Genomic DNA, 26,205 nt, shown 5'->3' with positions numbered 1-26,205 from the left:
TCTTAACATATGTTGCATTATTTGTTTCAGAAGTACAGATCTGTGATTCAACAGTCTTACACAATTCACAGCGCTCACCGTAGCACATATCTTCCCCAATGTCCATCACCCAGCCACCCCATCCCTCCCACTCCCGACCACTCCAGCAACCCTCAGTTTGTTCCTGAGATTAAGAATTCCTCATATCAGTGAGGTCATATGATACATGTCTTTCTCTGATTGACTTATTCCACTCAGCATAACACCCTCCAGTTCCATCCACGTCATTGCAAATGGCAAGATCTCATTCCTTTTGATGGCTGCATAATATTCCATTGTGTATATGTACCACATCTTCTTTATTCATTCATCTGTCGATGGACATCTTGGCTCTTTCCACAGTTTGGCTATTGTGGACATTGCTGCTATAAACATTGGGGTGCACGTACCCCTTCGGGTCCCTACATTTGTATCTTTGGGGTAAATACCCAGTAGTCAGTTGCAGACATTTTTAAAAGTGTATTAAGTGCTAGGACCTGCGTAAGCGCTTTCCCTTTCACCTATTTCACTCACGTTTTCCTACCTTCCCGGGAGAGGGCGTGCCCAGCACCACGGCCCACCCTATCTGTGCATTCCTTGGCCAAACCCGTCGGCCGTTACTGCTGAGTCCCGCCCAAACCACGCCCCCACGCAGCTGCAGGGCCGAGAGAAGGCGTGGTTATTGTGCCGATGGACGATTCAGACGGTCTCCTCTCGTGACCATCGGGAAGTGCCGGAGGACCCGCTTGGTGCGAGTGGGATCGCGCTCCGGCTCGAGAGGCCCGTTGTCGCTGCGGGCGCACGCCCTGCCCCGCCCCCTCTCCGGCACGCAGGCTCCGCTCGAGCTTGCGCACGCGCGCGCGCTCCCGTTCAAGCCTCAGTCTGACCAGCGGCGGCCCGGCGGGTGGAGGCTGGGCCCCTGAGGTACGAGGGGAGGGGCCGGAGCTGCTGCAGCTGCCGCCGCCACCGCCCCGCCGCCGCCGCCGCTGCTGCTGGAGAGAAGCATGTCTGCAACTCGAGCCAAGAAAGTGAAGATGGCCACCAAATCGTGCCCCGAGTGCGACCAACAGGTGGGTGCGGAGGGCCGGGCCCGGGGGCCGGCGGGCGGACGGGCTGCCGTTGTCTGCGGCCGCTGGCTGTGGAGAGGCCGCCTCGCCGGGTGGTCTGGCCCTTGGGCTCGGTGGCCACGGTGGGAGCCCGGTGGGAGCCCGGTGGGAGGCCGGGCTACGCCGAGGGGATGCCAGGGAGACTCCCGGGGTCGCAGTCCGGCCGGTGCCCACCTGGCGGCGTTAGCTGGGCGACTGTGTGTGTGTCCCGCGGCCTGTGGCGCGGGAGGGAAGCGTGGGTTTGTCTGGAGCGGACGGGGCGCCCTGACCGAACCCTCCCAGAGTCGCCTGGCTGGCTTTGGGTGACAGCGGCGGGAGTGTGGGGGCAGTGGCCTAAATAGAGGAGCACGGCCCCTTCAGCCCCCTTCTGCCCCGACGAGAATGCTCAGTGTGCCCGGCTCCGAGTCCAGGCTCCTGGCTCCTGGCTGCGAAAGCCGCTCCTGCGACGCAGGGTTGCTTTGTTCCCATTAGATCTATACTGTGACAAAAAGGGCCGCAGCGATTATGACATTTTCCTTTTATTTTTTATTTTTTTTTTCAAAGATTTTATTTATTTATTTGAGAGAGAGAATGAGAGACAGAGAGAGCATGAGACGGGGGAGGGCCAGAGGGAGAAGCAGACTCCCTGCTGAGCAGGGAGCCCGATGTGGGACTCGATCCCGGGACTCGAGGATCATGACCTGAGCCGAAGGCAGTCGCTTAACCAACTGAGCCACCCAGGCGCCCACATTTTCCTTTTAGATGTCAATAAATTGTGATCGTAATATGTCTTTTATACTTTATATAAATCATTACTTTGTTCTAAATTTTTGATAGAACACCACTGAAAAGCCCTACTTTTTCTAGGCACTCCCCTCTTAAAATGGTATGTATTTGTCTAAGTTTTTTTTTTTTTAATATTTTATTTATTTATTTGAGAGAAAGAATGAGCTAGAGCATGAGAGGGGGGAGGGTCAGAGGGAGAAGCAGACTCCCTGCTGAGCAGGGAGCCCAATGTGGGACTCGATCCCGGGATTCCAGGATCATGACCTGAGCCGAAGGCAGTCGCTTAACCAACTGAGCCACCCAGGCGCCCATATTTGTCTAAGTTTTTAAAAAGATGAGTTTGCCATTTCTACCTGTGTGTGGTTTCTTGAATTTTTAATATCAGCTTTATAAACTAATTTCGTGAGGTCATTCAATGGCTTTATGACCACCAGTGGTCTAGGGTTCAGCTAGACATTCAGGCCTACCCTGGGCCCAGATACAAACACTGCATGTAATCAGAGGGGCTTTCTCTGCCTCCCCAGATGACAGCTCAGATGTGAAAACAAAACGGTGGAGTGGTTCCAAGACTTAACCATGGCTTAGAAATTTCATGTTTCTTAGCCCAGGAGTAAGGCCTTTGCTTCCAAGGTTTTGCAGGGAATGGCATGATTATATTTTTTGTACTTAGAGAAGCCTAAAACTGTGGCTTCTCACCTCATGCCTTCCAGTCCAGATGCCAATTACGGGCCATTTTTACCAAAAGCAATATTGTCTAATATTATTTGATTAGGTTGCCAGGGTCAGAGTACTAGACTTAACCAAAGGTCTTTTTTTCCTCAGGAAGGACTTTTGTTAACCCTTTACTAACATGTCATAATACCTTGAAAAAAAAATTTTTTTTTAAGATTTTATTTATTTATTTGACAGAGACAGAGATAGCAAGAGCAGGAACACAAGCAGGGGGAGTGGGAGAGGATTAAGCATTAAGCAGTCACTCTCAGTGCCACCCTTTTTCCAGCCCCTAGCAACCACTAATTTGCTTTTTGTCTCAGCCTTCATAGAATTGAATGGAGTTCAGGCCTTACTCTGAATTAGGCTTTGGCTTAAGGGAATGTTGTGGCTTGTTTGATCTTTTTTTATCCAGACCACTAAAATTTTCTGCATATCAACTATAAGGCTGTTTCACTTTCTTATCATTCGGGTGTTCACTGGAATAGCACCATTTCCTTCAAGAAATTTTCCTTTGCATTTATAATTTGGTTGTTTGGCTCAAGAGGCCTAACTTTCAGCCTTTCTTGGCTTTTGACATGCCTTTTGTACTGAGCTTAATCATTTCTAGCTTTGGATTTAAAATGAGAGATGTGTGCCTTTTCCTTTAACTTGAATACTTAAAGGCCATTGTAGGGTTATTAAGTCGCCTAATTTCAATATTGCTGTGTCATAGGGTACAGGGAGGCCTGAGGAGGGAGCTAGATGGAGGAATGGCCAATTGGTAGAGCATTCAGAACACATACATTTATTAAGTTTGCTGTCTTGTATGGGTGTGGTTTCATGGCACTCCAAAACAATTAAAATGGTAACATCAAAGATCACTGATCACAGATTACCATAACAAAGATAATAATGAAAAAGTTGGAAATATTTCAAAAATTAACACAATATGACAAAGACACGAAGTGAGCAAATGCTATTGGAAAAATGGTGCTGACTACTGGGTATTTACCCCAAAGACACAGATGTAGTGAAAAGAAGGGCCACATGCACCCCAATGTTCATAGCAGCAATGTCCACAATAGCCAAACTGTGGAAAGAGCCGAGATGCCCTTCAACAGATGAATGGATAAAGAAGATGTGGTCCATATATACAATGGACTCTTACTCAGCCATCAGAAAGGATGAATACCCAACTTTTACATCAACATGGATGGGACTGGAGGAGATTATGCTAAGTGAAATAAGTCAAGCAGAGAAAGTCAGTTATATGGTTTCACTTATTTGTGGAACCTAAGGAATAGCATGGAGGACATTAGGAGAAGGAAGGGAAATATGAAGGGGGCGGAAATCAGAGGGGGAGACGAACCATGAGAGACTATGGACTCAGAAACAAACTGAGGGTTTTAGAGGGGAGGGGAGTGGGGGGATGGGTTGGCCTGGTGATGGGTATTAAGGAGGGCACGTGTTACGTATTATATGGAGCACTGGATGTTATATGCAAACAAGGACTCATGGAATACTCCATCAAAAACTAATGATGTAATGTATGGTGACTAACATAACATAATAATAAAAAAATCATAACAACAAGAAAAAGGAAAAATGGTGCTGATAGACTTCCTCCACGCAGGGTTGCCACAAACCTTCAATATGTAAAACCCAGAGTATCTGTGAAGCACAATAAAGCAAAGTGTACTAAAATAAGGTATTCTGTAATTGTCTTCTCTCTCTTTTTTTTTGTCTCTAGCAAAAGTCTTGTCAATTTTTAAAAATTTTTATTTATTTATTTATTCATGAGAGACAGAGAGAGAGAGAGGCAGAGGGAGAAGCAGGCTCCCCGCGGAGCAGGGAGCCAGATGCGAGACTCGATCCCAGGATTCTGGGATCGTGACCTGAGCTGAAGGCATACGCTTAACTGACTGAGCCACCCAGGCGCCCAAGGCTTGTCAATTTTGTTCATCTTTTTTTTTTTAATTTTTAATTTTCTTTTCTTTTTATTTTTTTAAAGATTTTATTTATTTGACAGAGAGAAACACAGCGAGAGAGGGAACACAAGCAGGGGGAGCGGGAGAAGCAGGCTCCCTGCTGAGCAGGGAGCCCGATGCAGGGCTCGATCCCAGGACCCTGGGACCATGACCTGAGCCAAAGGCAGACGCTTAACGACTGAGCCACCCAGGTGCACCTGTTTTAAATTTTAAGATTTTATTTATTTGACAGAGAGACACAGAGAGAGAGGGAACACAAGCATGGGGAGTGGGAGAGGGAGAAGCAGGCTTCCCGGTGAGCAGGGAGCCTGATGTGGGGCTCCATCCCAGGACCCCAGGATCACGACCTGAGCCAAAGGCAGACGCTTAACCGACTGAGCCACCCAGGTGCCCCAATTTTGTTCATCTTTTTTAAAGAAACCAACTTTCGTTTCATTGATTTTCTTTATTGGTCTCCTTTCTCTATTTTATCTCTAATCTTTATTATTTCCCTCGTTATGTTGGCGTGGGTTTAGTTTGCTCTTTTTCTTTTTTTTTTTAAAGATTTTATTTATTTATTTGAGAGAGAGAGAATGAGAGATAGAGAGCACGAGAGGGAAGAGGGTCAGAGGGAGAAGCAGACTCCCTGCTGAGCAGGGAGCCCGATGCGGGACTCGATCCCGGGACTCCAGGATCATGACCTGAGCCGAAGGCAGTCGCTTAACCAACTGAGCCACCCAGGCGCCCTAGTTTGCTCTTTTTCTAATTCTTTAAGTTGTAAAGTTAGATTGTTGATTTGAGATCTTCTTTCTTAATGTAAGCTTTTACAGGTCTATAACTTTCCTCCTTAGCATTGCTTTCACTGTGTTCTATGAGTTTTGGTAGGTTGTATTTTTGTTTTCATTCATCTCTAAGTATTTTCTAATTTTCCTTATGATTTCTTTTTTCTTTTTTTAAGATTTTATTTATTTATTTGACAAGAGAGACAGCGAGTGAGGGAATACAAGCAGGGGGAGTGGAAGAGGGAGAAGCAGGCTTCCCAGCGAGCAGGGACCCCGATGTGGGGCTCAATCCCAGGACCCTGGGATCATGACCTGAAACGAAGGCAGACGCTTAACGACTGAGCCACCCAGGTGCCCCTTATGATTTCTTTTTTAATCCATTGGTTATTTCAGAGTATGTTGTTTAATTTCTAAAATTTTTTCAATTTTCTAGTTTTCCTTTCTGTTGTTGGTTTCTAACTTTGTCATGTTGTGGTTGGAAAAGTTACTTTGATATCTGTCTTAAAAAATGAACTTGGGGCACCTGGGTGGCACAGTTGGTTAAGCATCCGACTCTTGGTTTTGGCTCAGGTCGTGATCTCAGGGTCGTGAGATTGAGCCCCATGTCAGGCTCTGCGCTTAGCGTCAGGCTCTGTGCTCAGCGTAGAGTCTGCTTAGGTTTCTTTCTCTCTCTCTCTCTCTCTCTCTCCCTTTTCCTCTGCCCTTTCCCCCTGCTCTCTTTCTCTCTCAAATAAATAATCTTTAAAAAAAAGAACTTTAATTCTTACCTGTGCCATATACAAATAGTATTTCAAGATGGATTATAGACCTACATGAAAAATTTTAAATTATGAAACTTCCAGAAAATACTAAAAAAATCTTTGTGAACTTAGGCAATTGTTTGGTGTTATAACACCAAAAGCATGGCTCATAAAAGAAAAAAGTGATAAATTAGATCTAATCAAAATTAAAACTTCTGTTCTTTGAAAATCACTGTTTAGAAAAAGGAAAGAAGACACGAACAAATAACCTTTGCAAAGCATATATGTACTAGAGGACTTGTATCCAGAATGTATAAAGGGCTCTTAAGAGTTAATAATAAAACAAACAACTCAATTAAAAAATAGGCAAAAATTTGAATAGACACTTCACCAGAGTAGACTTACAGACAGCACGTAAACTTATAGAAAAATGCTCAACATCATTAGTTATTAGGGATATGCATATTACCATAGTGAGACCCTACTAGAATAACTAAAGTTAAAAAAGAACATACCAAATATTGATGAGGATGTGGAGGGACATCTCTTTGGGAAATAGTTTGGCAGTTTTCTCAAAAAGTTAAACCTACCATATGATCCAGCCGTTTCCACTTTTAGCTATTTATTCAAGAAAAAAGAACATGTGTGTGTGTGTGTGTGTGTGTGTGTGTGTGTGTATACACACAAAGACTTCTGCATGAAAGTTCATAGTAGCTTTATTTGTAATAGCTAAAACTAGAAAACAGTCAACATGTACAGATGAACTGTAATGTATCTTCACATGGAATAATATTCAGCAATGAAAGGAAAGAACTTATCTGCAAAAACATGGACAAATCTCAAAATAATTATGCTAAATGAAAGAAGCTAAACAAAAAGCATGTACTTAGGATTCCATTTACATAAACTTTAGAAAATTCAAACTGATCTGTAGTGGCAGAAAGCTGATCAGTAGTTGCTTGGGGATATTGAGGGGGACCCTAAGGAGAGGTAGGTGGGTAGATTACAAAGGTATATGAGGAAACTTAGGGATGATGGATATATTCACTATCTTGATGCAAATCTACCTTCAGGTAACTTATTGCTTAGTTGAAGAGACAACATAAACACTTCAGAAGTTTAATAAACAGTAAAATAGTAATATTTTTTTTCCTTTTTTCCCCCTCCAGGTTCCTGTTGCATGTAAATCTTGTCCCTGTGGTTATGTATTTATTAATAGGAAACTTCTAAAAGTAAAACAGAGAAATCATCACCTTTTACAGGTAATTGAGAGAGTTTACCACCTTTCTGTTTTTTTATGGTTTCCATTATATAAACTTAAAATTAATTTTTTGTGAGTTAAATTTTTTTTTTGCTGATGAATTGTAATACTAAAATCTATTGAAGTGTATCTTTGGTTTTTATTGGATACAATACATCATTTACATTGATCTTTATCCAATTTAAATGTTAACTCCTTTACTGATAAATTTTGTAACAAATTTTAAGGAGAAATTTTAATTAGAAAATGTTAATTGGAAGAAAGGGAACCTCGACTTTAGTGTTACAATTTTTTTAAGTACCAGTTTTTTTTTTGATTCACTGATTTAGACTATCTAAAAAATTGCCCACTTCAATTTTGTTTGAGTTTCTAGCTTTACTCCTATTTTTTCCTATGATAAAAATCACATGTTGTAACAGTAGTCAACCCAAAATGGTAGTAGTTTTATTACAAACAATTATTGAGTGCCTAAATATGCCAAGTACTATGTATCTTGGGCATACAGCAATAAATCTACTTCCAAGACAGGTTCAGTACTGTCAAAGTGGTTGAAGATATATGCATAGGAATACACATATGGGATATACAGGGAAAATATCAGCTAGTAATAAGTGCTGGGTAGGAAATTAAAATAGGATACTGTCCTATAGGTTAACTGGAAGGCTTCTTTTGATTGAGTGGTCCAGGGAATGCGTCTCTGAGGAGGAGATTTTATAACTTCTGAATGGATGAAGGGGCTAGACATATGAAAACCAGGGAAAGTAAATTCTAGGCACAGGGAATTTGAAGAGTACTTTTTTTTTAACTTTAAGAAGTATATATCTTAGCATTAAAGGCTAGTATCTTATTTAAATGGGGAAATGCTACAGGCATTTCCATTCATATCAGGAACAAGGCAAGCATCCTAACTATCTTCACTACTATTCAGTATTATGTTAGAGGTAAATTAGCCAAGGCAATTAGATAAGAGAAGTCAGTAAGAGGCATAAAAATGGGTAAAGAGCAAGTAGAATAATATCTCTTTGCAGATGATAGTATAGCTGGACTCCAGAGAATTAATAATAAAACTAACTTGTACAGTAAAAGAATTGAGTGAAGTATTGGGATTTAAAATTAACATACAAAAATCAGCTTTCATATATAGAAATAGCTTATACTGAACATAATGTTAGAGAAAAGCCCATTTACAATAGCAACATGGAGGGTTAAATGTTTAGGAATAAATTTAATAAGAATGGCCTAAAACCTATACAAGGAAAATTTTAAACACTCCTAAAAGACAATAAAGCAGATGGAAGCAAATGGTAAAGCATCCCTTGTTCTTGAATAGGATGATTCAACATCATAAAGATGTTAATCCTCCCAAGTTAATTTGTAAAATCAATGCAATTTTAATAAAAATCCTAACAGGTTGATTTATTGAGTTAGGCTGATTTTAAGGTTCATATGGAAAATTAAACATGCAAAAATAGCCAGAAAATTTGTCAATTGACTTTTAGTGAAGAAGGAAATTAGAAGAATTTCCTTCTAAGGAAATTAATGGGAAAGAATAGTCTTTTCAACAAATGGTATTGGGATACCATGCTGGATATGCAAAAGAATGAAGTTGGGACCCTATCTCATGCCATACATAAAAATTAATTCAAAATATGGGGTCCCTAGGTGGCTCAGTTGGTTAAGCATCCAAGTCATGATTTTGGGTCAGGTCATGATGTCAGGGTTGTGGGATCAAGCCCCGTGTTGGGCTCAACATGGAGTCTGCTTCTTCCTCTTCCTCTGCTCCTCCCCTGGCTCATGCACTCTCTCTCACTCTATATCTCTAAGATAAATTTTAAAAAAATCTTAAAAAAATTAATTCAAAATATCATAAACCTAAGTGTAAGAGCTAATAAAACTATAAAACTCCTAGAGGAAAGCGTAACAGTAAATCTTAGTTACTTTGGGTTAGGCAGTGTTTTCTCAAATATGACACCCAAAGCTCAAATGACATAAATAAATAAGTAAATAAATAAATAGGGCTATATCAAAATTTAAAACTTTTTTTTTCCTGCAGATGATATCAAGACAACTCACAGAATGGGAGAAATATTTGCAAATCACATATCTGATAAGGGACTTGTATCCCTAATATATAAAGAACTCTTACTCCTCAATGATAAAAAGAGAAATAACCCAATTTAAAAATTGGGCAGAGGATTTGAATGGAATTTGTCCAAAGAAGATATGCAAATGACCAGTAAGTACACCAAAAGATGTTCAACATTATTAGTCATTAGGGAAGTGCAGATCAAAATAATGAGATACTAGTTCACACCACTAAGATGCAATAATAAGAGAAAATAAAAAGTATTGGTGAAGAAGTGGAAAAGCTGAAACCCTCATATGCTGCTATTAGGAGTGTAAAATGGTGCAGACACTTTCGAAACAATCTGCCATTTCCTCAGATGATTAAATATAGAGTTATAATATGATCCACAATTCTACTCTAGGTATAAATTCAAGACAGTTGAAAACAGAAGTGGACACAAAAACTTATACATGAATGTTATTAGCAGCATTATTCTAATAGTTAAAAAGTGGAAACAGTCCTGATATCCATCAACTGATGATAATATTTGACAGTAAAAAGAAAGGAAGTATTGATATATGCTACAAAATGAATGACTTTTGAAAATGTGCTATGTGCAAGAAGCCAGTCACAAAAGATCACATACTTTATGATTCCAATTATAGAAAATGTCCACATAGGCAAATTTGTAGATTATAAATAGATTAATGGTTTAGGGCTCGGAAAGGGATGGGGGGAGAATGGGAAACAATTGCTAATGGGTACAGAGTTTCTTTTGTAGAAAGAAACTTGTCCTAAAACTGGATTCACAATCCCGTGTGTGTACTAAAAACCACTGAATTGTACGTTTTAAATGGGTAAATTGTATGGGATGTGAATTATATCTCAATAAAACTGATTGTATTTTATTTATTTTTAAAGATTTATTTATTTATTTTAGAGAGAGCATGAGCAGGAGGGGTAGAGGGAGAGGGAGAGAGAATCTCAAGCATACTCCACGCTGATCACGGAGCCCGACTTGGGGTTTGATCTCAGGACCCTGAGATCATGACCTGAGCCGAAACCAAGAGTTGGATGCTTAACCAACTGTGCCACCCGGGTGCCCCAATAAAACTGATTTTAGAAATAGCCAGGAAAATACTGAAAAAGAGAAACTGCCAGGGTTGGATAGCCCTACCAGTCATTAAAATATATTATAAAGCCTCTGGGGTGCCTGGCTGGTTCAGTTGGTAGAGCATGCAACTCTTGATTTCAGGGTTGTGAGTTCAAGCCCCACACTGTATGTGGAGCCTACTTAATTAAGAGAATGAAAAAAATGTGTGTGTGTATATATATATATGATAAAACCTCTATAATTAAAATGTGGCATTGGCAGGGACAAATAGGCCAGTGGAAAAGAATAAAAAGTGCAGAATTAGACCCAAATTCATATGGAAAGTTAGTATATGACAAAGGTGGTATTTCAGATCACTAGGGTAAAGTTAGACCTTTTTTTATTGTAAAATATATATAAATAACATTTATCATTTTAACCATTTATAAGTGTACAATTCAGTGGCATTAAAAACATTCACAATACTGTGTCTTCATCACTGGTATTTTACTTAAAACTTTATCATCCCCAACATAAACCCTGTACCCATTAAACAGTCTCTTCCTCCCCACCCCTGCCCTGCCCCCAAACACCTCCCCCCAGTCCCTGGCAATCTTTCCTTCGTATCTCTGTAAATGTGCCTATTCCAGGCACCTCATATATAAGTGGGACCATACAGTATTTGTCCTGTGTCTGGCTTACTTTATTAAGCATAATGTTTTCAAGGTCTACTCTTATTGTAGCATATATCAAAATTTCATTACTTTTTATGTCTGAATAATTACCATCTTATGTGTATGCCACGTTTTTTAATCCATTCATCTGCTAATGGGCAACAACTAGGGTTGTTGTAATGAACATTGGTGTATAGATATTTTGTTCAGACCCCTGGTGTCAGTTCTTTTGGGTATATACCTAGGAGTAGAATTGCTGGGTCATATGATAGTTTTGTGTTTAACCTTTTGAGGAAATGCCAAACTGTTTTCCATAGTGGTTGTGCTGTTTTACATTCCCACAAGCAGTGCACAGGGGTTCCAATTTCTCTTATTCCTACCAAAATTTGTTAGATTTTCCTTTTTTTTTTTTTTTTCCAGAGAGAAAAAGTGTGTAAGCAGCGGTTGGAGGAGGTGGGGAGGGGCAGAGAGAGAGAATCTTAAGCAGGCTCCATGCTCAGCGAGGAGCCTGTCACGGGGTTCTGTCTCATGACCCTGAGATCATGACCTGAGCCAAAAATCAAGAGTCAGATGCTTAACAGACTGAGCCACCCAGGTGCCCCTGATGTTTTTTTTTTTTTTTAATTGCCACCCTCGTAGGTGTAAACTGTTATCTTACTTGACATGCATTTCCCTAAAGACTAACAGTCTTAAGCATCTTTCCATGGGCTTATTGGCCATTTGTATATCTTCTCTGGAGAAATGTCTATTCAACTCCTTTGCCCATTTTTAATTGGATTGTTTTGGTTGTTTGTTAAGCTGTAGAAGCTCTTTATATATTTTCAGTATTAATCCCTTGTCAGAAGTATGATTTGCAAGTATATTTTTGCCATTCTGTAGGTTGTCCTTTCACTTTTTTTTAATAAAGATTTTATTTATTTATTTGCCAGAGAGCACAAGCAGGGGAGCGGCAGGCAGAGGCAGAGGGAGAAGCAGACACCCCACTGAGCAGGGAGCCCGATGTGGGGCTCGACCCCAGGACTCTGGGATCATGACCTGAGCCGAAGGCAGACACTTAACCGACTGAGCCACCCAAGAGTTCCTTTCCTTTCACTTTCTTGATAGTGTCCTTTAATGCACAAATTTCTTAATTTTGATGAGGTCCAACTTATCTATTTTTTCTTTGATTTTTATTGTTAATTGTGTTAACATACAAAAATATGAAATTTGCCATGTTAGCCATTTTCAAATATATAGTTCAGTAGTGTTAAGTAGTTTCACATCTTTGCTATCAATCTCCAGAACTTTTTTGTCTCCCAAAACAAACTCTATAGCCTTAACTCCCGTTCCTTCCTTCCCGCTGGCCCCTGTTAACCTCTCTTCTACATTTTGTCTCTAATAGGACTATTCTAGGTATGTCATTTAAGTGGAATCATACAGTATTTGTCTTTTTGTGACCAGGTTATTTTACTTAGCATCATGTCTTCACGGTTCATGTATGTTGTAACGTGTCAGAATTTCTTTTCAAGGCTGAATAATATTCTGTTGTATGTAATTACTATGTTTTGTTTATGCATTTATTGGTTGATGGACACTTGGGTTGTTTCTACCTTTTGGCCTCTTGTGAATAATGATGCTATGAATGTGGGTGCATAAATACCTCTTTGAGACTCTTTTCAGATCTTTTGGATATATTCTCAGAAGTAGAATTATTGGATCATATGGTAATTCTATTTTTAATTTTTTTGAGAAACCAACATAATTGTTTTCCATAGAGGCTTGCACCAATTGTGCCCAAGGGTTCCAATTTCTCTTTATCTTTGCTAATACTTGTTTTCTCTCGTTAGTAGCTGTCCTAATGGGTGTGAGTTGACAATCTCACTGTGGTTTTGATTTGCATTTCCCTAATGATTAATGATGTTGAGCATCTTTTCAAATCCTTGTCCGTGTGTATATTTTTGCTGGAGAAACAGTTATATAAGTCCTTTGCTCATTTTAAAATCAGGCTATTTGTATTTTTTTTTTGAGTTGTAGGAGTTCTTTATATGTTCTGGATATTTACCCCATATCAGATAATGTGATTTGCAAATATTCCATTCTGTAGGTTGCCTTTTCACTATTGATTGTATCTTTTGCACAGAAGTTTTATTTTTATTTTTATTTTTTTAAGATTTTATTTATTTATTTGAGAGAGAGAATGAGAGATAGCACGAGAGGGAAGAGGGTCAGAGGGAGAAGCAGACTCCCCGCTGAGCAGGGAGCCCGATGTGGGACTCGATCCCGGGACTCCAGGATCATGACCTGAGCCGAAGGCAGTCGCCCAACCAACTGAGCCACCCAGGCGCCCTGCACAGAAGTTTTAAATTTTGATGTAGTGCAGTTTACCTGTTTTTTTTTTTTTTTTTTACTTTTGTTATATTCATTAAATTGTTGCCAAATCCCAATGCCGTGAAGATTTTCCTCAATGTTCTCTTTAAGACTTTTGTAGTTTTAGTTTTTACATTTAGGTCTCTGATCCATTTTTTTTTTTTTTTAAGATTTTATTGATTTATTTGACAGAGAGAGACACAGTGAGAAAGGGAACACAAGCAAGGGCAATAGAAGAAGGAGAAGCAGGCTTCCTGCAGAGCAGGGAGCCCGATGCGGGGCTCGATTCCAGGACCCTGGGATCATGACCTGAGCCGAAGGCAGACACTTAACGACTGAGCCACCCAGGTGCCCCTCTGAACCATTTTTGAATTAATTTTTGTATATGGTATAGGTTATGGTCCAACTTCACACTACATGCAGATACATGGTTTTCTCAGTACCATTTGTTGAGAAACCATGCTTTCCCATAATGGTCTTGACACCCTTGTCGAAAATCAGTTGACCATATGTGTGAGGGTTTTCTGGGCTTTCTATTCCATTGGTCTTATGTTTGTTCTTATGCCCATACCATATTGTTTTAATTATTGTGGCTTTGTAGTAAGTTTCAAAGTTAGGAAGTGTGAGTTCTTCAACTTTATTCTTTTTCAAGATTATTTTGCAAATTAAAATAATACCTATCAATGGCAAAAATTTAAAAATATGACAGTGTACTTTGTTGGTGAAGCTGTGGAGAAATGGGCACTTTCATACATTGCTGGTGAGAATGTGAGTTGTTATAGCCCTTCCAAAGGGAAATTTGGCGATACTTAAAAATACTACATATGTATTTATTTACTTTTTGACCCAGCAAGACCATTTCTGGGACTCTACTGTTAAGATACACCTCCAACAATATAAAAATACATACATCACTACAGCAATGTAATGCAATGTAACTGCAAAATATTGGAAACAGTCTAAATGCCCACACATAGCAAAGTGATTAAAATGTGGTAAATCCATTCAGTGAAGTAATGGAGCTGCTGTAAAAAAAAAAAAGACTGGTCTGTATCAACTGATATGGAGTGTTTCTGAGATGATATACTGTTAAATGACAAAAGTAAAGCACAGGAGTAGCTACAGTATATGGTCTCTTGTGTAAGAAAGCGATGTAAGACAGTACACGTGTATCTGTTTATTTTTGTAGAATCAATACTGGAAAGATAAACTGGAAACTAAAGTGATTATTGGTAACCTATATGGGGTAGGTGGGAAATGGGTGCAAAAAAGTGAGGATATTGGAACTGGGTATCAGGAATGAGGAAGGAATGACATCAGAGGGGATGGGGAAGAAAAGAACTTTATTCCAAGTTGTTTTGGAAAATAACATCTTGACTGTACTGTTACGGTAAAGATAAAAAGAACTGCACATTAATGCTGTAATATAGTCAGTAAATATATTTGTCACTGGGGCATAGATTTACAATTCTGAAACTGCCTTATGTATGTACTCAAATTGAACAAATAGGTAAATATGTTTTGGGCAACAAAAACTGGATTTCTCACAAAGAAAGAAAGAAAGGAGAAGGCTAAAATGAACTCTGGTGGGTTGGTTTTGGAGCCTGAGATATCAGTATATGTATCAGGTTACTTTGCATATGTTTCCTAGCTGTGTCTACTGAGAGTGACTAAAAGGTATGATACCCCAGCAGTAATGAACAAACCTAGGATCCAGTTTTTTATTTCCGATTCTCCACTTCTTGGAGAAGTGCTTGATTCCAGGACTGAGACAGAAAATACTAAAGGTGCCTGGAACACCTTGATGTGTGCCAGGTAACAAAGTGCTTTAAAAAAAAAGATAGGGGGTGGCGCCTGGGTGGCTCAGTCGTTAAGCGTCTGCCTTTGGCTCAGGTCATGATCCCAGGGTCCTGGGATCAAGCCCCACATCGGGCTCCCTGCTCTGTGGGAAGCTTGCTTCTCCCTTTCCCACTCCCCCTGCTTGTGTTCCCTCTCTCGCTGTGGCTCTGTCAAATAAATAAATTAAAAAAAAAAAAAATCTTGAAAAGATGGGGGGATAGTGTTTGAAAGAACATGGGAGCCAAACTAAAGAGTTCTAATGGCCAAAGCTGGAGCAATTTGAGCAAAAGAAATAATGAAATCATTGGATTATAATCCATAGAATAATAAAGTAAATATCCACGAGTCCATACTGATAGAGATATAAAAAGGGGAAATGAACAGTTCTCACTTATAGTAGAATTCCAGTTAATAACTGTGGAAGGATGGATGGATTGAGGGAAGTAGAAAATAAGCATTAGCTAAACACAGTAATAATTGTTGCAGACAACATCCACCAATTGATTGTAAAATTAGTGAAAATTTGAGAAGTAAGATTTTTAAAGATTCAAAGTATGTCCCCCAAGATCTTCATTAATCACAAAGGGAAATATAGTAACTTTACTGGGATGAAACCTGCCAAAATTTATCTTAATCAGTGATCAAGGTGACCATCACAATAATAAAACATGTTCACATCTTGAGACCCATGATAAGAGAAAGGATACATCATTTCTTTGTATTCTTGCCAAAAATGTATAACCTTAGTCCAATCATCAGAAAACATCAGCCAAACCCAAATGAGATATATTTGACAAGGTAAAGCAATCAGTACTCTTTAAGAGTCAAGGACATGAAAAATAGGGAAGACCAAGGCATTGTCAGAGATTGGAGGGATCTAAGGAGATGTGACGACTAAATATAATGTGGGAGTTTTTTTCTTTGACAATGGTCTGTTCTTGTCAAATGAAATCTATTTCTTTGTTTTCTCTTTGAATATTAAAGGCATGTTTTAAAATATCTTATTTTGTCTTAAAATGTCTGTTTCAGATTGTTCCATTATTTATATGTAGTTCTGAGATATGAATTCTATTCACGTGTCCCTTTACCACTGTGCTTTTTTTTTTTTTTTTTTTGAGTGTTTCCCACTTTTTTGCACTTGGGAAATTCTCTTTTGCTTTTGGATTTAGCTCTGTATTAAAACAAGTTTTGTTTTCCGGTTATATCTCAACTAGCATGTTGGACGTGGAAGAGGTGGCTTCTTGCATTAATTAAATCTACTATATTGATGGGAAACCTCTCCCCTATTCCTGTTCCATTTACAAACAATACGGTAACTACGTTCAGTGTATTAGGGGCTAAAATAAAGCCACTCACTTTCCTAATATTTATCTTACAGTTGCAGTATATGTTTTTGTTTGTTTTTTGGTAACAGTATATTATGGTTAAGGTTAGAATTTTTTTTCTGCTTTCGTAATAGAAGATTATCAACTTATTTGAAATAATTTAGAACTCAAGTGATGGTAGAAAGGAATAGAAACCTTTTCCCTTTCCATTTTACTATCTTGGAAATGTAGGGGAGGAAAAAGGCAGACAAGTTACTATTGGAGGAATATATACTTATAAGGGCCTGGAATTAAATTTAGCTGCTGAAAAGAAAAACTTCCCCCTTCCTACCTCAAGCTTCCTCCCAAACATTGTCCAGATTTGAATTCTGCTGAATTAATCCCTCCCTCTCTCTCTCTTTCTCCCACTCCTTTTTAACCCTTTGGTAGGTTTAGGGCACATGTATGTAATGTTGTTTTAAAAAGTCCACTGGGCAGTGGACCCTAGGGCCACTTAGAATACGTGACTGCCAGGGGAAAATGGAAGAGAGTTCTTTCATATACCTGAAATATTATTTTTATTCATTTATACCCAAATTAATTATGAAGCCCAAGAAAGTGAAATAGGCAAAAGAAGAAAAATTCCTTAGTAAATAAGGATTTAGAAAACATAAAGAACGTGTGAAGTAGCAGTCGTTCAGATCATGTGAAATAGGAAAGAGGAAGACCTACAAATACTTCTGTCAGAAAACATCAGAAGCAGGTATTTATCAACCCATTATGGGAGCATTTTTTTCCAAGCATTAAATTGATCTGAGGTCTTAATTTGATAGTACTGAAAAAATTGTGTGGCAGGCATTGAGTTTGTAGATTTAAAAGCACAACTCATATTTTAGTTTAAAAGTATTTCTTTTACGGTAATGCTTATAAAATCACTGGAAATTGTATTACTGCTGTAAAGTCATCGCCTGATATAAACTGATGGCATCAGAACACAGTGATAAAAACATGTATCCTCCAGATTAAATTGCTGATATTTGACTAGTTGAAACTTGACCGTGATTGATAAAGTTGATATCAGGTCTGTTTTCAGTTGTGTTGTTTAGTATTCATAATGATACTATGGTCTTCAGTTTTCTTTGATGGCTGAGTTTTTATTATTTATTTCTTCCACAGAAGTGAACAGTACCATATCTTTGAAAGCTTTGAGAATACTATTTTTATATGAATTTAAACTAGGACATAGTGCAGCCACAGCAAGTAGAAACATCAATTCTGTATTTGGAAAAGGCTCTGTTAGTGAAAGGACTATCCGGTGGTGGTTTGAAAAATTTCGTTCTGGGGATCTGAGTCTGAAAAATGAGCCTCGAGGGAGACCCAGATCTGTTTTAAATGAAGATCAGTTGAGAGCCATGGTGGAAGCTAACCCCAAAACAGCAATTCGAGGCCTTGCAGCAGACTTAGGGGTTTCTGCTACAACAATTTCTCGACACCTGGCTGCAATAGGAAAGGTGAAAAAGTTGGACAAGTGGGTAGGTAACACCAACTGATGGATAATCATAAACTGAGATGTTTAGAGATGTGCTTATATACCTGAAGATTTGAAAGAGCAGAGACCTATTTTGGAGAATATCATAAGCTTTGACAAAAAATGAAAGTGGTCTGGACAATGGTTGGATGTTGAAGAAGTTCCCAAACGTGTTAAAACCATCATTGCAACCAAAAAGAAGGTTCTGGTAACTGTATGGTGGTCTGCAAAGAGAGTATTTCATTACTTTTAACTCAGGCAAAACTAACAGTAGCATCTTATTGTCAAGAAGTTGAAATTATGTATCAAAAATGGATCTAAAAGCACTCTGCATTGGTTAGCAGACATGGATGGACATACACTTTTCCATGACAACATTTGATCACTGAAACCCCAGACCACCATAGGGAATGACTGCATTGGGCCAAGAACTTTTGCCATATCCATCACACCTATCTGACCTTTTTTCAACAGATTACCACTCTGTCATCATTTGGAACTCTAAGAAACAGAACATTCTCTAATAGACAACAGTAATTGAAGGATTTGAATAAATTTTAACAATGCTGAATTTTATAAATATATAGTATTTGGAGAAATTTATCATTGGGGGAAAGCAGTTAATGCTAACAGTGCATATTTTGGTTGAATAAAACTTTTCTTTTCCTGAAAAATACAACATTTTCATTTTTATATAAAGGCAGTTTCATAGAGCTCAACCTAGTACCTTCCCAGATCCTGGCAGAACATGAAGACTGAAAGATACGTAATGTACTGGAAAACTACAAGCTGCCCCTGAGTTTTGGGCTTCTTCATTGGACGAATGTGGAACAACCCAGAGTATAGGTATGTGTGAAGGATGCTTAGGACTCAGCCATGCAAAAATCCGGGTAAAGAGGGTTTTAGGGAGATGAGCAACCTCGTCAAAAGCTCTCAGAAAATATTTTTTGAATAAAGAAATGAAAGCATGTTTCTAACACAAAAGCCGTGCACATGGTAGACATGCATGGCACAGTGGTGTTTTTGAGTGATAATACTTATTCTGTCACACAAAGCCAGTCCCTTCTTTCGTGTGTTTTCCACTCTGATTCTTTAAGAAAAATGTAAGTGGCCTATCAGATCATAATTAATGGCCTCTTTATGATTGTGTAGCTAGATTGCAGTTACTCCTTCTGGCATCCAGGGATAAAGTTGGGGTAAAGATACTGGGATGGTCCTCTTCCTGCCTCTCTCCCTCCTGGTGATCTGCTGTGTCTCATCTGTGAAGGAGAATTAAGGAATCCTAAAAGCTAAGAGGTGAGAGAAGGACATCTGGAATGGATCTTACCTGGAGAGAGACAGACAGAGGGAAGGAGGGAAGGCGAGGAATGGAGGGAAAGATGGAATGGAAATCCCCTAAAGTAGAATTTGACTATGAGCCAAAGATTTAAAAACCATGGGATGCATTACTGCAAATTAAAAAAAAAAAAAAAGTCCCTTCCTTTGAGTAGAAGCAACCCAGTACTATGACACAAGATTTGTAAGTAGAGTGTCTTTCAGTTCTAATTTACTCCCCTGGCTGGGTGCCCTGGTCTGGAGTCACCTCATTTTACTGCTCCATCCTTGGGTTGTCACGGAATCTATTCAGTGTTTTTGTGGACTCCTGCTTACTCTAAAGAGTGAAGCCTGAGATTTAGCTCAGACTGATAGGGTAACAAGGCCAAAACCAGAAGTGTGGGAAGGACTTTATATGAAAGGCAGCAAGCACAAGGGTGAAGTCAAATGGTCACAGAGGACCAATGTGAAAGAAAGTGGTATTGTATAGTTACTTAGTCTGGGTAGTCGTTGCTTTATCATCCATCCTTCCCTCAATTCTCAGACCCCTTGTCAGACTTCCAGACTTGGTCTAAAACAGCAGATATCCCTGTTCAGCCCAAATGAGTGGTTTCTTCCAAAAAAGAACCCGTGAAATGTGATGAGATGGAAAGGAGCAGTTATAGGATGTTGAGTTATCCTATCAGTCATCCTTACCACCTCCAACAAGGGGTGTAGATTTGAGAGGCAGAAATGGACCCTGTAGTTCTTGTGAGCAAGCACATGGATTGAGTTGTGCCTGTACTACTATTAATGTATTTTGGTTATGTGAGATAGTAAATACCCTTTTTGCTTAAGCCATTTTGGAGAGCTAGGCTTTCCATTTTGGCAAAAGAAAGATTCCTGACTGATAGATACTGTCCTTGAGTCTTACTTAATTATGAAATGAAGTTCATGATACTACCTTGCAGGGTTTGGGGAGGAAGAGGGACAGTTAATATAAAGCACAGGCACAGAGTAGATGCCCAGTAGATATGATTTAATACCATGAAAAGTAGAAGCAAACAAGGCAAAGTAAGGTGTGTGGGATACCTCTGGAGGCCCCTCTGTGTCCAGGGCAGGCCAGTTGAGCTGAGTTCAGTGCTCAGTGAAGGCTGAGGCCTGGCTTGGACTGTCTAGAGGTTTGCAGCTGTAAAAGAGGGCTGACTTCTTCAGTCACTGTGAGCCTGTGGCTTTTCTGCAGTAAGTGCTCCCTGACCCAGGGCATTATTGGCCCCATAGGAACAAAAGAAAAGCTCTCTTTCAGGACAAAGATGAGGCTTCTCATTTTTTTTGTCTTTACTTTGTCTTTTTTTTTTTTTAAGATTTTATTTTTAAGTAATTTCTACACCCAGTGTGGGGTTTGAACTCACAACCCCGAAATCAAGAGTTGCACACTTCCACAGACTGAGCCAGCCAGGCGCCCCATGGCAGTTATTTGTATCTTTTTTTAAATCATTCCTTTTTGAAAATATGGAATATAAATGTCAACAGACTCAACATGGAATGATGACATTTTCATCATTATGATGATCATCTTTCTATTACCTTGGAAAAGTAGGAACTGTAGCTTTTAATTTGTAAGTATTTAGGAGCTATATTGGATTTTCAAGAAAAATGATAAATTTTATACACACCAAGTTCTGCCAAGCATCCTAGTACTCTTATTCTCCTTTCCCAGAAAAGAAAACAAAGCTTTAAAAAGCTCCTTGGTTGAGTATCAAAAGAAAGAAAGGAGTGGAGGTAGAGGTTGCTACATCTCATCTCCCCACCATGTCCCTGAGGTAGCTTGGGTCCTGATTGCAAAAGGGAGTAAGAAGTGGCTTTGAGGGGCGCCTGGGTGGCTCAGTCAGTAAAGCATGCAACTCTTGATCTTGGGGTAATGAGTTAGAGCCCCATGTTGGGGGTAGAGTTTACTTAAAAACAAAAGACAAAAAAAGGTGGCTTTGAATTTTGGTTTATTATGTGCATAATAGCTGTTATTAAAGAAGCTCCTGCCTTGGTCCAATTGCTTACAGTGAGACTAGAGCACCTACAGCCACTTTGTTTGTTTTTCATAGCTTATGCTATTAAAAGTACAACTGATTGTACACTGAAATATTCAGGGACCTCTGAATAAATCAACTAGTTAGCAAATTCAGTATTTTCAGACAGGGCAATTTTTTTAATTATGTTAGCACCATACAGTACATCATTAGTTTTTGATGTATGTTCCATGATTCATTGTTTGCGTATAACACCCAGTGCTCCACGCAGAACGTGCCCTTCTTAATACCCATCACCGGGCTGACCCATCCCCCCACTCCCCTCCCCTCTAGAACCCTCAGTTTGTTTCTCAGAGTCCATAGTCTCTCATGGTTCATCTCCCCCTCTGATTTCCCCAGCTTCATATTTCCCTTCCTTCTCCTAATGTCCTTCATGCTATTCCTTAGGTTCCACAAATAAGTGAAACTATATGATAATTGACTTTCTCTGCTTGACTTATTTCACTTAGCATAATCTCCTCCAGTCCCATCCATGTTGATGCCAATGGTGGGTATTCATCCTTTCTGATGGCTGAGTAATATCCCATTGTATATATGGACCACATCTTCTTTATCTATTCATTTGTTGAAGGGCATCTCGGCTCTTTCCACAGTTTCGCTATTGTGGACATTGCTGCTATGAACATTGGGGTGCATGTGGCCCTTCTTTTCACTACATCTGTGTCTTTGGGGTAAATACCCAGGAGTGCAATTGCTGGGTCATAGGGTAGCTCTATTTTTAATTTTTTGAGGAACCTCCACACTGTTTTCCAAAGTGGCTGTACCAACTTGCATTCCCACGAACAGTGTAAGAGGGTTCCCCTTTCTCCACAACCTCTCCAACATCTGTTGTTTCTTGCCTCCCTACAGCCACTTTAACAGTATGCATGAAAGATCTTGGGTGAAGTTAGAGATAGCATCAAAAGCCAATGGAAAGTGGACTCTTCCAGGACCTGTCATTATGTTGGACTCTCTCTTCCTCTTTCTTTTGGTGCTTTGGCCACAGTAGCCTCCTTTCACTTCCTTTGACCTCAGCTAATTTGTTTGTGCTGCTACTGCTCTTCACATCGTTACCTCTACCCATCACACACATTTCCTCCAGGACATCTTAACCTGATTACCCCACCCCACCATCGGTCAGGTCCCCTTGTCATGGCCTTAGGACCCCAGTATGGTTCCTTCGTAATTGTGATCACATGTGTTTGTGTGATAGTGTGTGTTTGTCATCTTCTCTGCTAGATTATAAAATTCACAACAGCAGGGACTTTTTTGCTCACAAGATCATACCTGCATTGAGAGCACAAGGTCCAGCACATGGTAGATACCTAGTAAATGTTTATTAGATGAATGAATAAGTGTTAGGGCCAGTCTCATCCACTTTGTAGAAAACCCTTGTTTTGGTATCAGTGTAAGTAAGGAATATGTTGATAGCAAATAATTGAAAACCTAACAAACAGTGGCTTAAATAAGTAGGTTTTGTTTACTGTGACTTACGAAAATTTTCAAACATACAAAATACCTGAATTTTACAGTGAACACCTGTATGCCAACCACCTAGATTGTACCATTGACATTTTACTATACTTTATCACTTAGCTACTCATGTAGCTCTCCTTTTTTTTTTAAAGATTTTTTTTTTTATTAGATACAGCGAGAGAGGGAACACAAGCAGGGGGAGTGGGAGAGGGAGAAGCAGGCTTCCCGCCGAGCAGGAGCCCGATGCGGGGCTCGATCCCAGGACCCTGGGACCATGACCTGAGCCGAAGGCAGCCGCTTAACGACTGAGCCACCCAGGCGCCCCACCTTTTTTTTTTTTTTTAAATGCATTTCAATGTGAAGTAGCAGGCATTAGCACATTTCACCCTAAATACTTCAGCATACCTGTCATTACCTGGAGTTCAATATTGGCTTAAGGTTCTTGTTCTTGTAAATTTAAATTTGATAAAATGCCCAAATCTTAATTTTACTATTCAGTATGTTTTGATAAATGCAAACATTTATATAACACAAACCCCTATGAAGATACAGAATGTTCTCTCATACCTTTTCATTTTATCCCCACTCATCCCCTAGAGGCAAACACTGCTCTGATTTTTTTCTATCATGGAATAGTTTTGCCTGTTCTAGAACTACACATAAATACAGTATGTGCTCTTTTGTGTAAGGCTTCTTTTACTAAGCATAATGTTTTTGAAATTAATCCATTTTGTTGCGTGTATCAATATACAAATCAATATTTCATTCCTTTTAAAAGCTGATTAGTTTTCCATGAAATGAATATAACAATTTATCTATTTACCTGTTTGATACATTTGTGGGGTTTTTTTTCACAGTTTGAGCCTATTATAAATAAAACCTATGAATATTATTGCACAAGTCTTTCTGTGGACATTTGTTTTCATTTCTCTTTGATGAATACCTAAGATTGGAAATACCGGGTCATAGGCTATGTGTATATTTAGTTTTCCTAGACCTTTTTCCGAAGTGATTACACCATTTTTTACTGCCCCCCCCAACATTTGATGTTATTCTTATCTCTTCTGGTGGGGGTGGAGCTGTGTCTTATTTTGAACTATTTTCCCTCTTTCACATTATAAGGAATCTAGGGAGACAGGCCATGCGTGGGGTAGGTACTTAACAATGCAGTCAGGGACCCAGGCACTTTATAGCTTTTTGTTCATCCTTAGTGGGTTGATCATAGTTCCATGCATGGCATCTGGGGTAGGCAGTGCTGCCTCTTGGTATTCCTGCCCTTGTGTAATCTCCTCTCATTGATTGTGGGCTGGACTTAGTGACTAGCTTTTTTTTTTTTTTTAATTTATTTATTTGAGAGAGTGTGTGCACGCATATGTGTGCAAGGGGGTGGGTGGGGGCAGAGGGAGAGGGAGAGAAATCCTCAAGCAGACTGCCTGCAGAGCATGGAGCCTGGATCTGGGGCTCGATCCCAGAACCTGGAGGTCATGACCTGAGTCAAAATAAAAAAATTGGACGCTCAACTGCCTGAGACATCCAGGCGCCCCTAGCTTTTAATAGAATATAGCAGAAGTAAGGGGATGCCACTTCTGAGATTGTTATAAAAAGAATGTGGCTTTTTTCATGCGCATTCTTTCTCATTCTTTTTTCTCGGGAAAGCCAAATTGCCATATTATGAGGCAGCTCACAATTGCCATGTTGTGAAGAGACCACGTGGATGTGATGAGGGACAATGGAGCCTACCAACAATCAAAACAGTGAGCTTAGAAAAAGATCTCCCCCTAGTTGAGCATTCAGATGAGACTGCAGAACCACACCTGGATTCCTGACCCACAGAAAACAAGATAATAAATGTTTGTTGTTTTAAACCATCAAGTTTTGGGGTAATTTGTTACATAACAATAGACTAACACGACACCTCATGATCGCATATCATAAGATGGCTTCTGTACCTTCAGGGTCTCCTGTTCATGCTCCACACACAGTAAGAAAAAGTGTGAAAGGCAAAGGACAAAGAGGTTTTTCACATCAATCTGTTCATTTTTATCAAGAACTCAGAATCTTTCAAAAAAAATCCCACTCAGCAGACTGGTTTATATCTTATTGGCCAGAGATAACACCACATGATCACTCTTAGCTAGAAGGCAGCTAGAGAGAAGGGGGGACCTAGATGGAGTTTGCATCAGCCAACTCTCAGTCTCTGGCATATAAACCATTTCAGAAACCCCACAAAATTTTTAAAGACCACTTCCTTAACACTACTCCAGCCAAGTGGCCTTTTGAGGAAATTTCGAAAAGACCTATTCAAATGAAAATTTCAGAAAACTCCTCAGGGCCTGGGTTGCACGCTTTGATTTCTGATTTGTGCCCCACACCATTCTGGGAAAGCTGCAGCGCTATCTTCCACTGTTACTTCTATGTCTCCAGTCCTTTGAAATAGAAACTTTAGACTCATCTGGAAATATCTCTGATCACTCCCTGCCCCAGGAAAATGGCTCCTCAAGTTCTGCTAATATTATAGCCTTCATACTTTTTTAATCCCTCTCCTCTCCTTTACTGACCTTTTTTGTGTGTGTGTGTGAGATTTCATTATTTGAGAGAGAGCGCACATGTGCGCACAGTGTATGGGCAGAGCAGAGGGAGAGGGAGAAGCAGCCTCCCCGCTGAGCAGGAAGTCCTGGGGCTCTATCCCAGAACCCTGGGATAATGACCTGAGCTGAAGGCAGATGCTTAACCGACTGAGCCACCCTGGTGTCCTATTGCCCTCAGGATGAAGCTTTAACTTCTTCCTGTGGTAGCAAAGACCCTGCATTACAGGATATGGCCCACTTCCCCAGCCTTAACTCTTTGATCTGGACTTGGTGTTCCCACAACACCAAATTGCTGACCTCTCTTGCCTTTGCTTACACTGTCCCATCTGCCTGGTAGGGCTTCACTTTTGATTGAGAACGCCACTTGATATCCTTAAGGATTCAGCTTTGGTGGCAGCTTTTCTAGAAAGTTTTCTAGGACTACTACTAACTCCTGCAACAGTGGGCCTGCTGGCTTCCTCAGTAGCTCAGTAGTGTTCAAATCCTTTTCCCTTAATGGGGGAAAAGGCCATACTAGGTTGACCTAGTAGAAAAATCAAATAAAACAATAGGATATGGAATGAAAAATAAGTCTCCCTCCTATTCCTGTCCCCCAGTTCCT

General features: G+C 39.8%; 1 long non-coding RNA gene across 2 annotated transcripts; it reads left to right on the top strand.

Annotated features, from left to right (window-relative positions):
- The first annotated feature begins 718 nt into the window (after nt 1-718).
- LOC114199365 (uncharacterized) lies at nt 719-23,813 on the top strand. Of its 2 annotated transcripts, XR_015769112.1 has the most exons (4): nt 719-1,088; nt 7,241-7,333; nt 9,386-9,568; nt 12,097-15,366. It is a non-coding gene; the product is annotated as an uncharacterized LOC114199365 (long non-coding RNA). The 2 variants fall into 2 exon arrangements; XR_003607279.2 differs by lacking the exons at nt 9,386-9,568; nt 12,097-15,366 and adding an exon at nt 17,833-23,813.
- Nucleotides 23,814-26,205: the final 2,392 nt, after the last annotated feature.

This window comes from Eumetopias jubatus, unplaced genomic scaffold (assembly GCF_037043125.1).
Source record: "Eumetopias jubatus isolate StellerSeaLion01/CBP00866 unplaced genomic scaffold, mEumJub1_p1.0 scaffold_10, whole genome shotgun sequence".
Lineage (NCBI taxonomy): Eukaryota > Metazoa > Chordata > Mammalia > Carnivora > Otariidae > Eumetopias > Eumetopias jubatus.
Note: the sequence above shows the minus strand (reverse complement) of the source record. Positions and strands in the feature narration are given on the sequence as shown.